Source organism: Strix aluco, chromosome 4, assembly GCF_031877795.1.
Source record: "Strix aluco isolate bStrAlu1 chromosome 4, bStrAlu1.hap1, whole genome shotgun sequence".
Taxonomy (NCBI): domain Eukaryota; kingdom Metazoa; phylum Chordata; class Aves; order Strigiformes; family Strigidae; genus Strix; species Strix aluco.
The window spans coordinates 127,303,995-127,315,368 of record NC_133934.1 but is presented as its reverse complement, the minus strand read 5'-3'; positions in this window follow the sequence as shown (position 1 = coordinate 127,315,368).

Here is an 11,374-nt window from a genome sequence, read left to right as displayed (position 1 = left end):
TCCCCTACGAGTGATGGTTGAAGGCCATTTCCTTTTCAAAAGACTCACGTGTGGAGAGTCCGGGCATGAGGCAGCATGTTCCCAGGAGGGAGTTTGTGTTGTGCCTCACTGATTGATGCTGAGGGAGTCTCGCGCTGCCGACGCAGCTCAGCTTGGGCGCTGCTTGACTCGACGCCAGCGGTTGCTGTCTGACTTGTTCCTGCTCTCCTGTCCTGTCGCTGCGTGGTGATGGATGGATGGGTTTCTGTGAACATGCAGCTGGGGACACATCCCTGTCCCTGTCTGGGCTGGTGGATGCACTGACTGCCATGATCAATGCTCTGCTAGACAGGCCTTTGCGTTTTGCTGTGAGATTTGCTTGCAGCTAGCTGAGCTGAAGAAACCCTGTGGAAGAAGATGTCAAAGCCTAGGCATGAAACATGTCTTTGGGAGGTGCTGCTAGGCTCTTCTCGCTGCCTCAGAGGTGTGAAGGATATTAGATTTGTATCCTTTATCCGTGGGGCAGAATGTACGTGGCTGACCAGCATCCTTCCCTCCTCAGCACAGCCTGCTGGGCTGGTTTCGTGGTATTTCTGGGACTCACCTTGCCCCAGCACTTCACAGGTGGCAAATCCCCCTGGCCCCAGAAAAATCCAGCCTCAAGCAGGTTGATATACATCACACAGCCCATCCCTGAGCACCCAGGAGGCAAGTTGAGCAGCAGAGCAAGTAGAGAGAGGACTCTCTTCGAGATTGCACCTTGAATTACGGAGGCTGGTGGAGCTAGCTCAGACCAGTTCAGGATGATTAAAACTAAACCGTCCCATTTAGTGCTCGCAGGTGATTGGGGTGGTGGCAGACAGCTCCATGGCCTCAGCTGCTTTTGCCAGCCCAATGGGATGGGGCGTGGAGGGCGGGGGGCCCTGTTCCCACCAGCAGCAGCAAGCACAGCCCTCACAGCCTCCTTCACGACAGTGTGGGCCTGCGTTGCCCACAGGAGTGATTGAATTCATCGCAGGGATTGTGCTGAATTTGTTTTGTCCTCGCAGTGACATCTCATGGGGACAGGAGATTGGCGCTCCCCCACTGTGTGAACACTACTGCTATGCTGAAGTTGGGAAGCTGGAGTGTTTCCCTGGTGTGGTCCTGTCTGTAGTGTTGCAGCTGTAGCGCTATGAGTTTCCTCGACTAATTAATCCTTTGTTGCACTGCAGAACCCCCTGGAGATGAGCTATGTTCATCCTGCAGCTCCCCGGGGACTGGTTTGTCTGCATTTTGTGAACCTGAGATGGAGAGGTCAAACCGTGGTGTTTAAGTGAGAGAGGCTACATCAGAGATGAACATAAAATACAAATCCTTTAATATTGGTGTTGCTTCTTGCCTTGGATTGCATCCTGCAAATGGCATGGGCACCAGTGGGCAGCGATGTGATTTTGGTTAAGTCATGTTTGGTGCCTTTTCTGTTAAATGGGTATAAAATTATTTACTCATCGTGAGGTGGAGAAGAAAGGAAGATGTTTAGAAAGCTGAGAGATCATCAGACGAATCAAGAGTCACATTGTGTGGGCGATTCAAGCTCTCAGGATTGCTTTGATGTAGGGGAAGAATTTTCTGGGTGCTGCCCAAGGGAGGGAAGGCATGGCTGTGACTTGGGAGGGCTCTGTGCTCACATCCTCCTCCTCAAGGCTGGGCATCCACTTGTGGTGCCCAGCATCTGGGAGGCCCAGCCAGTGGGGTGCTCAGTGGTGGGGAGCCCCACTGAGTGGAGGCCCAGGTAGTGGGAAGTCCAGAGAGTGATGATCCAGCGAATAGGAGTCCCTGGGCTTCCCCCTCCCTGAGTCTTCCATTCTTAGTCATGAGAGGCATCATCCTCTCTCGGCTGCGAGGTAGTGTTCTCCCTTCTTCAGCAGGAGACTCTGACCCTGTCATCAGTTGGACAGATGTTAATTTAAAATGTATTAATAGGAACTCATGAGACTTACCTGCTCGGTTTCTGATCATCCAGGTCAAATAACATTAGAAAGGGCAACTATTCTTCCCAGCCCAACTTAAAAAAGATTATTTCTGTCTCAAGCTGCCTTCTTTTTTTTTTCCCCTTTCTTTTTTCATTTTTTTATTCTTTGGAAAGCAGCAGCTGCCCAGAGCCAGGCCAAGGTGACTCATGAGCAGGACTGCTCCGAGCAGGGAGGGAGCCGCACACCCTCCTGCACGCTGGAGGCAGCCATTACACACATCCCCGAGCGGCAGGAGCCAGTTACGGGGTGATGAATCATCTGAAGTGCACAGTTACTGTAATGATGAATTGTCATGAGTCTTAATTAGCAAATTGGTTAATTTTACTTAGAAAGTTGATGATTAGTACAACAATAAGTGCTTTGTGCATTCTTTGTAAGAGTCATTCAGTATCGTTCTTCCTTGGATAACTAATTGGAGAAGACTTCCACAGAGCTTCTACTAGCATTCCTGTATCGGTCTCTTAAACATTTCTGTAGCAGACATTCCTGCATTACCTGGATGCTGTAATCTGGTTATGGAATGGGACTAATCACAGGAGACTTCCAAAAACCTGGAAGGGACAAGGAGCAAGTCAGTAAGGAAGCTCTGCCTGTTTTATTCATTAGTGCTCTCAATAGCTGCCTTCTATTCTAGCATGCCGTAAATGCCTTGCTGCTTGCTTTGAAGTTGGTTAATCTGGTTTGGCTTTATCTTATCTTTTTCAGAAGCCAGTTTGAGAATTAAAAGCTCATGACTGACAACGTTCTGCTTTCTGCCCTCCTGAGGTTTATGCTAAACTTTTATAGCTGTAATTGTCTCAGAAGAGTGTAGCTTGTCTTAGGTTTAGCTTGCATCTCCTGGTAGCCTCGCTGCCTGCAGCGTTAAAACCCTGCCTTTGGAGGAGGTGGAAGAGCAACTGAGAGCAGGATTGTGTTCCAAAAAAAGAGCAAGATATTATGCACAAAGTTCCTCCGAATGCAGCACCTTCCGATTACCCCAGGACTCTACGCTTCTCTACCAACAGCAGAATCCAAGTCTTGGTGATTCTTTCTGTTTGGTTTAGCCCTGTTTTGGTCCCTGCGTCTTGATTCCGTTCTTGCCAGGGATGTAAACAGAGTGAGGTGCTGAGGAGGACCCCAAAGAGGGATCAAAGAGAGGAGCAGGTGAGCTGCAGCGAGGTCGGCGGGGTCTGTGGGAGTGAAGGACCTGCATGGAGCTGGCAAGCCTCTCGAGAAGCAGCTGCAGCCCAAAAGGCAACTCAGGGGTAGATGCTGGAGTGCCTTCTGTCTGACAAGTGTGACCATTGCTCTCTCATACTTATTTGTCCTGTAATACTCCATTCTAGACCTGATCAATGCTTGTCAGTGTCAGTAGATACTGGATTTATTCCCAGGGAAGGAAAGAAGCCACCATGACTACTCACTGAGTAATAGTGCGTAATTTGACTTTTAATTGTGAATTATTAAGTGTATCATCATAAGGTTATGCTGGTGTAAATACGAACAGAATCAGATCCATTAGATTTGATATTTGGTTCTAACCTGCCCCTGTGTAAATCATGAGTAACCCTCTTAACAGAAGTGAGGTTACAATGGTTTGAAATTGGGTCAGAATCCTGTTTGATTTTCCAGGTTTACTGGGTGATGGGAAGACGGGCTGTAACTTCTCATTTACCCCCTAGTGCCAAGTGTCCCTCCCCATATTGGATGATGCAGCCCAAGTCACACAGTGGTAGGGCTGCCTCTTCTTTGTCCCAGTTAAACTGGGGCTCTCTTATTCCCTGTAAGGGACAGTACTGGGGGATTTGGTACTCTTTGCAAACATTAGTGGGCTCTCAGCATTTGACTGCTAATGCATGCGCCTTCCATGCTTGCTGGCAGAGACCAGCGTGGGTCAATGCTCAGCGTGCATTGACTTCTGGACCAGGAAAGAGAGTCACTTCTGTCAGATAGAAAAGGGGTAAACTGGCTAGAAAAGAGCATTTTTTCTGGCTTATACAGCACTATTATGTGTAACGAAGACACTAACTGCCCCCATGTCAGAGAATTGCTGAGAACCAGACCCAGAGAAGATTGCCAAATCCTCCACTGAATGCCAGAGGAAGCACTGTAAGTAAAAACCATCTGTCTCAACTGAAAGGCTGAATGGTGACTTTAAACTGTACAGTTAATTTCATTTAATTTTCCTATCTGTGCAAAGCAACAAAGTGATTAAACGAAGGCATTCTGTATGTTGTTTGCATAGAAATCCACTTGTCTTGGCCCAGCCGCGCTCTTAAGCCTTGTACTGCGGTGTGGGGGAGAGCACATTAGTCTATTTTTACTTTTCATTCTGTGTTGCATTTAAAATATGGCCAGAAAAGGGGGAGGCGGGGGGGGGCTTTAAACATTGGCTGCCACCTTAATTGCAACCTAGCAATTAATGGCTACGGGCTTTCTTGGACAGCTCCTCCATGAATGTCACACATAAATATAACTGGCACCTGGGTTCAGAAGTATTCTTCCGTGCTTTTTGTTAAGTCATCTTTCTAATTTTTGTGCCAAATGGTCTGTCTAAATTGAATTGCATTTAAATGAGGTGAGTGTGCGATGGATCATCTGACTGCTGCTGTTTCCCTCCAAGTTTTGTGACAAATCGCTCTAATGCAAATGTCGTGTCTCATACCTTGAACTTCCTGCTGCAATTAAATACTGATCCTTTAAGCCTTAGCTGGAAAAAACAATACACTAATAGCACTTATGCACGTTTGCACAGAAAAGCAGAGAGTTGTGCGTATAGCAGATGCTAACAGACCTCTATTAATTTAGTTTGCAGGGGTTGCAGTAACATTGAAGACATGAGCAATGACATTAGCACATCTAGGACCTTCAGTGAAAGCTCTTCAGGAATTTGAGCATATCCTGTGATGCCTTCACTGCTGTGTCAGCTGCCTAACGCCACCACTAGAGTATTTACTAGCTTATTGTATAGGGGAGGACAATGAAATACTATGCAAATACAATGAGCCAAGGAAGGGTGCTGACCAGTCACTGAAATCCCCATAAAACTTAGTCTTGTCTGAGTGATCAGCAAGATGTAATGACTGACACTGCAATGAGTCTGCAGGGTGCACAGCTTGGCGATTAGTCAGTTCTCATTACCTCTTTCTCCAATTAACGGCAAGCAAATCGCTGCTTCTGAGTCAACGAGGACCTCAGGAGAAACTAGACTTCCCCAAAATGCTGCCAGATGTCAGCAGAAGCTCCAATCCCCCTGCCTTGACCTTTTTGTATTTTTAACACACATAATTAACTGTTAACAGTCATGTTTCTGTCACTCTAACCCTTCGCCCATCATCTGCCAATAAAGGCAGTTAGCTTAGCCTTGACGAAGGAGTCCGTGCCCAGCTCTGCCATCGTGTGCTCCAGCGCTTCATCTCATTTCCACACTCATCCCAGCCAAGCAGGAATCCAGCCTGAGATCCCTTTTGGTACAGTCTCATCCCTCCATTTGGACCTTCCTCACTCCCTCTTGCTGCCTTTGCAGTTTCTGTTAATAAGTTTTCCCTTGAACAGTTTATGTCACTAAACTATGGACATCATGCTTTCTTACACCTTAGCTTTTATGGTTAGTGTGTAGAAGTGGAATATGAGGTAATTTTCCCCATACAATCCAAGATACTTTTATGGAATGTTTTTACATATTTTTGGTGTCTGCAGGCTGTGGAAGAAGCTAACTTGTCACAGTGCCCTTCCTTATGAAGGTCTAATTTTTTTCCACTTTCTGTTTCTTCAGTTCACTTATCTGCGACTTGTCAGAAATAATTAAATGCTGTGATTGCTTTGGCCTCCCTTCAATGGGCATTTACTCAACTCATAAATCCAAGAGTAGCTCCCCTGGGCTGTATTTCCACTCAGATCTTTTGAGAGGGTTTGGGTAGAGTTGCTAAGGTACACTCAGCAATGCTTTGAGGAAAATAAGAAACCCAGATGGGCCTGTGTTTGGGAGGGTCCTAAGTTGGCTGTTTCCTAAAACCCAAAGCGTGTTGCTCAGATCCATTAGGTTTTGCCTGTTAACATTAAAAATGCTCACATTTATCCCCAGGTATTTTTACAGTTCCCTTTACTCTCAGATTGGCATGGGCAATGCTGCTATCCAAAATAAATGAAGTGTGTGAAGACAGACAGTTTAAAGGTGTTGAGGAATGCAGCTGTTTCAGACCTCTTACATCTCACTCAACTCTCACCTAATTTGTTAATGGGTATGCTTTTCCCTGTAGGACAATAATGCTTTTCTCTGTGTCGTTTTATAAAGGACCTTCTAAACCTCCTTTTGTCCCTTTGGGTAAAATCAGTTGAATTGGCTTATTTTCTGGTGCCTTTCTATTTTCCCTAGAGAATCTGAGTTGGTTCTTAACCCTTTCTGTCCTCCAGGCCTTATGGACGGTATGATGGAAACCCCTAGATGTCTTATGAATCTAGACACAACACGGGCAGATGGTAGGTTCACTAGAGAGAGGCTTGTCACTGTCTAAAAAGGTTGGATACATGGGTGAAGAGAAGAATATTTGCTCATTCTAAGTACGAGGAGCTAAAATAACAACTCACAGAGGGATGTACGGTGAGTTTGTTGACACCGCTGGGAGTTGTCGCTGGATCTCCTGGGGCACTGGCGATCCTTACACTGTTTGCAGAACGTCTCCTCGGACTCAAGGATTTGCAGGCATTTCCAAGTCTTCAGCCACCCTTGGGACACCGGTGCGTGTCACCACCAGTGGTGACAAACCGGGGACTGGAGAACAAAGATCCCCTCTGGTGTGACACTCATTACACCAGGCAGGCGACTGCATCCCTTGGGTAGCCGCAGACAAAATACTTTAATATTAGCTTACTCTGTGGTGGCATGAACAGCTGGGATGGTTCCTGTGCTCTTTGATTTATCCAGACAAGCTACGAGCATGTTTGCTGCACATTTCCTTAGAAGTTTGTCACAACCTGACACATGCCGTTCCCGTGATGCCTCGCAGAGCTCAATCAATGTCCTTCCCCAGCTGCGGGAGGAAAACATGCTGAGCCAGCCTTGCAGACTGCTTCGGCGGTGGGATACCTTATCCTCATCCTGAAAGAGCCCTTGGAGCAGAAGGTCTGTCTGACTTTCCCTTTCTTTTTTCCCCCCATCTATCATTGCATGTTGTTTCTCTTTGCTACCCATCCTGCTACATTTCAGGTGAGTTACAGGTCTGTGCGTAGGAGGGGCATTGCGTTGGTGTTGCAAAAACATGTTTTTTTGCAAAGGAAAATATCTTCATTCCATAGGTATTGATGAAGAAGAGTATTAATTTAAAACCTGCTATAGACTAATGTAGAACAGGATAAATAACAACTGGGTACTATGAATGATGAATGGGAGAAAGGATTTGAACTGTCACTGTGATACCACACAGGGAGTATTTTACAGAAGACAAGATATTTTCTGTGTCATTTCTTCATTTGCTTTGCTTAACGATACCCATCCAATCTTAAAATATCATCTGCTGCTAGAATGCTACCAAGAAAGAGGAAGAATATTTGAAACTTGCTTTGAAACAGTACTCCTAATGTGAATTCAAAGCATCGTTATTATGATGCTGCTTGGAAAGCTGCTTTTCTGTCCAGCTTCCCTGTGATCCCTTTAGCTATATCTGATACTGAAGGCTTGACATCTCCAGATTAGAAATTAAATTCCACCTCTGTGGCCCAGACCTGATGACCCACTGGAGTCACAGCAAATAGGTTTTCCTTTATAGTGAGCTCTTCCAGCTAAAGCGGTTGCTTTTTGGTCAAGATTGAACTCTGTCAGAAGAAAAGATAATTACAGCTGTGCGATACAGGTGTAAGAATAATTAATGACTTGAAAATGAGCAGGTTTTATTGGGACTGATGGCAGGCCCTGATCTTGCAAGGATTTAGGTGGATAGATCAGTCGTAAAGGCTCCATCTTGGACTGATGGGGGGATTTAGGGTGGCTGGGGCATGGCCAGAGGCAATGAGCTGAGCAGTCAGGACAGCTGGGTGAGATGCAGCACTTATGGCATCAGGCAGCAATTGCTGTTTGGGTATGAACAGCAGCATTTTGGGAGCCGTCATGTGTGTGGCTTGGGTGCCTGGTATGGGAACAGCAGCCTGGGAATGGAAGGAAAAGGGTTTCCCACTGGGATTTCCATTTTATTTTGCCAATGTGAAAGCTGAGACTGACTAGTGCTTGGAGGTGAGGACTGAGGAGCCTGCAGGGAACCTGCCAGAAGTCATGATTTAGGTCTGATCACTCTGCAAATGTCTGTCACTGAGATGGGCACGGGGTTGTCTGGGTGTCTTTAGTTGTGCTGCTCATAGTTGGTCCTCTTTTGAACCTGATAGAATTGAACAGCACAGTCTTAAACCCTGTTTTGGGCTTTTCAGTGCTCTATTATAATGGTGAAATCCAGAAATGGAAGGCGAATGTAGTTTATAAATAATCAGCTTTCTCAGTGAGTTCTGAAACAGTGTCTATCAGTTCACTTTATTAGCTGGATTTTTAGCGGTACAAAGTGTGACCACCATCATCTCAGCTTAATTAAAAACGTATATACATTGTGACAGCATATGGATTATGTGGAGACTTGTATTAGCCTGACAGATTTTCATACTGATCACATACAGTGTCATGATTTAGACCGTTGGTTTTTTTTATGAGCTTTTATTCTTCTCGCATGAGTTTCCAGCGTAATTTCTGCTGACAGATGCTGCTTAGGACAGAGAGGTATTTTTATTCCCTTATACTTTGATTGGATCAAACGTCTTTTTCCATGTAGCTCAAGTTTCTGCAGTAGAGTTACTCCTAATTTACTACTTTGAGAAGAAAATTGTAGTCCTTTTTGTGACCTCCTTTAGCAGAAGTTGAGATTTTTTTGGCACATGTGCATGTGATCTACTAATTTCCACCTTCTACCAGTTGTAGGAATTCATGCTTGTAAATAGTATAAAAAATTTAATGCAAATAAAGAGAGACAGAGAGAAAATCCAGCATTTGGTCATCTATTTTTTTCCTAGCTGGAATCAGTGAGGTGTTGAGACTTGCAAGGCCTTTGTTTCTGGCATTGATAAGGATCTTTCACGTTCTTATATAAAATGCTAAATTAACAATAATCAGCTTCCATGACTTACAGCCCTGCTAAGCACATAGCTTGCCTTTCTCTCAGGCCTTCTCTGAATCCACAGATCTGAAGGCTTTTTTCCCTGTGATCTGAGAAAGCAAAATTCCTGACAAAACTAATGACTTGGGGCTCCTGCGGCATTTTAAAACCTTTTCTTTTTCCCCATGAGTGGCTGCCTAATGTGATTGGGATTTCAGCGACTGTTTGCATTATTTCCTCCCTGCAGTTGGGGATATTCAGCATCATTAGCCTGGCTGGCTGATCTGCACAGCGGTAGCTCTCCAGTGAGTTTTTTCACCAGGTTTTTCAGTCCACATAATCTAGATAGTTTATTGCCTTACGTGTTGGGCAATGGTACACAACGTATAATTTAAAAACATTTTCAGGTCCTTATATCATGCCTTGTGCTGTGATGTTGTGGCAAATGTATTAGACAGGTGAAGGAGCAGAAATTTCTGAGCTGGTAGTAAGTGGCATGTTCTCAGCTGAGACCCCTTCAAAGCAAGCAGTGACCAGACAGCGGGGCAATTGCCTCCGAGTGCTGGAAGGTGGAGGAAAAGAAAAATCTGCTGTAGATGTAGCAGCTGGATTTGCACTCTCTGCTCTTCCATTCCTGCTCAGCTGCCGGCAAGAGGGGCAGCCCTGGCTCTTGGCCCCAGCTTTTCTCTCCCTGTTGGCAGGACCCCCCATCCCCATCCATGGGGCAATAAATCTGTCCCTTCTCCTGGGAAACAGTGATTCGGTTCTGCTGGAAAACTCAGCTGTGGACAAAAGCAATTAAACATTGGCAAAATCTGCTGCTGCCAAGCCCCGCCACAACCACTGCGGCTACTGAAATGGTTAATATAAATAAGATTTGGCCTGAAATTTGCACCTTGCAAGCGTAGAGTGCGGATGCTGCCTTTGGCTGGCTCATGTGCTGCTCTCATCAGCGTTCCTGCAAGAGCGGAGTGACTGGCCCGGACGTGCTGAGCCAGGGAAGCTCTGGGATGAAGCAGCAAAATGCTGCCTCGCCAGCTGATGGTCAGTCCCGCGTTCAAAGTGGCCACCTCCTGCACATCCCAGTGGCCACCACCACCATCGTGGCCTTGCCTCTGGGCCCGCTTAGCCTCACATGCAAAGGCACAGCTTCCGCTGGCCTTGTGCCTTTGTTTGCTCCAGATAGTTTGAAAATGCGGCAGTAGCCCGCAGCTGAGCGACACACGTGGCTGGCGAAGAGGGCAACGATGAGATCTTAGCGCAGCTCGATGCAAATGCTTCGCTGTGGAGCAGTTGATTTCTCAGAGATGCTTTGGGACAAATAAACAAATTGTTTGCTCTGAGCAACAGGGCCTGGAAGTTAAACCAGACTTTTCATTGCCAGAGGTCTGAAGAAATGGCAGGAGGGTGCGTGCAAAGCCCTGGGGTGATGCCAGCCATCCCGCTTCGCAGCAATAACTCCCTTTTGCCAACTGCTTCCCCGTCACAGAGCGACCAGCCACTGCGGACACCGCAGCCAGGCTCGGGATCCTGGTCCTGACCAGCGCCGGCACTGACCCGCAGCCACTGTCCTTGTCACCGCTCCTGCTACCAAAAAAGGTGAATTTTCTTGTGCACAGGAGTTTGGTTTTTCCCATTCATGTTTGGGGCTCTGGAAACCTGAGAGTTAATGTCAGTCCCCCAGCGATGGAGCTGGATGGGTGCTGTCCCATGGCCCTCGGTGGCTTCTTTTGCTGTTTCATTGTCCCCAAGTAACTACATGGCAGAGTGTCGATTTTCATCCCCGTGGGTACCCACGGATCCATGGTCAGCTGCTGATCTCATGCGCGAGTGGTTGAGATGTTTAAGGTGAAAGAAATCTGCCCTGCGAGCGCTTCGGGAAGGATCTATGTCAGAGGGAAGAAATAGTCAGGGCTTTAAGAAGTCAGAGCTGAAAAAATCCAGTTAAGCTCCCCCTGATTGCAGATTGAACAAGCCCTGGGACGTCGCGTGCTGCGAGCAGGGCTACTCCAGATCCAGGCAGTTTTAAGGCAATTAAGGGAAATTTAGGGGCAACCCATGTTTCTTGTCATAGGGGAGCTGTCCTGGTGTCCTTTGTGTCCCCGGGGAGGCCTTGGGGTGCGCTGGGCCTACTTGCCCCGGGCCCGTGGGGTCCCCACGCCTGCCCACCCTGTTAGCACCCACAAAGGAGGTGGAGGGGGGTGCGGTGGGAGCCGGCTGGCCCTGGGGGGGGGTTAGTTAGGGAGAGTGGGGGGTTTGGGGGGGTGATCC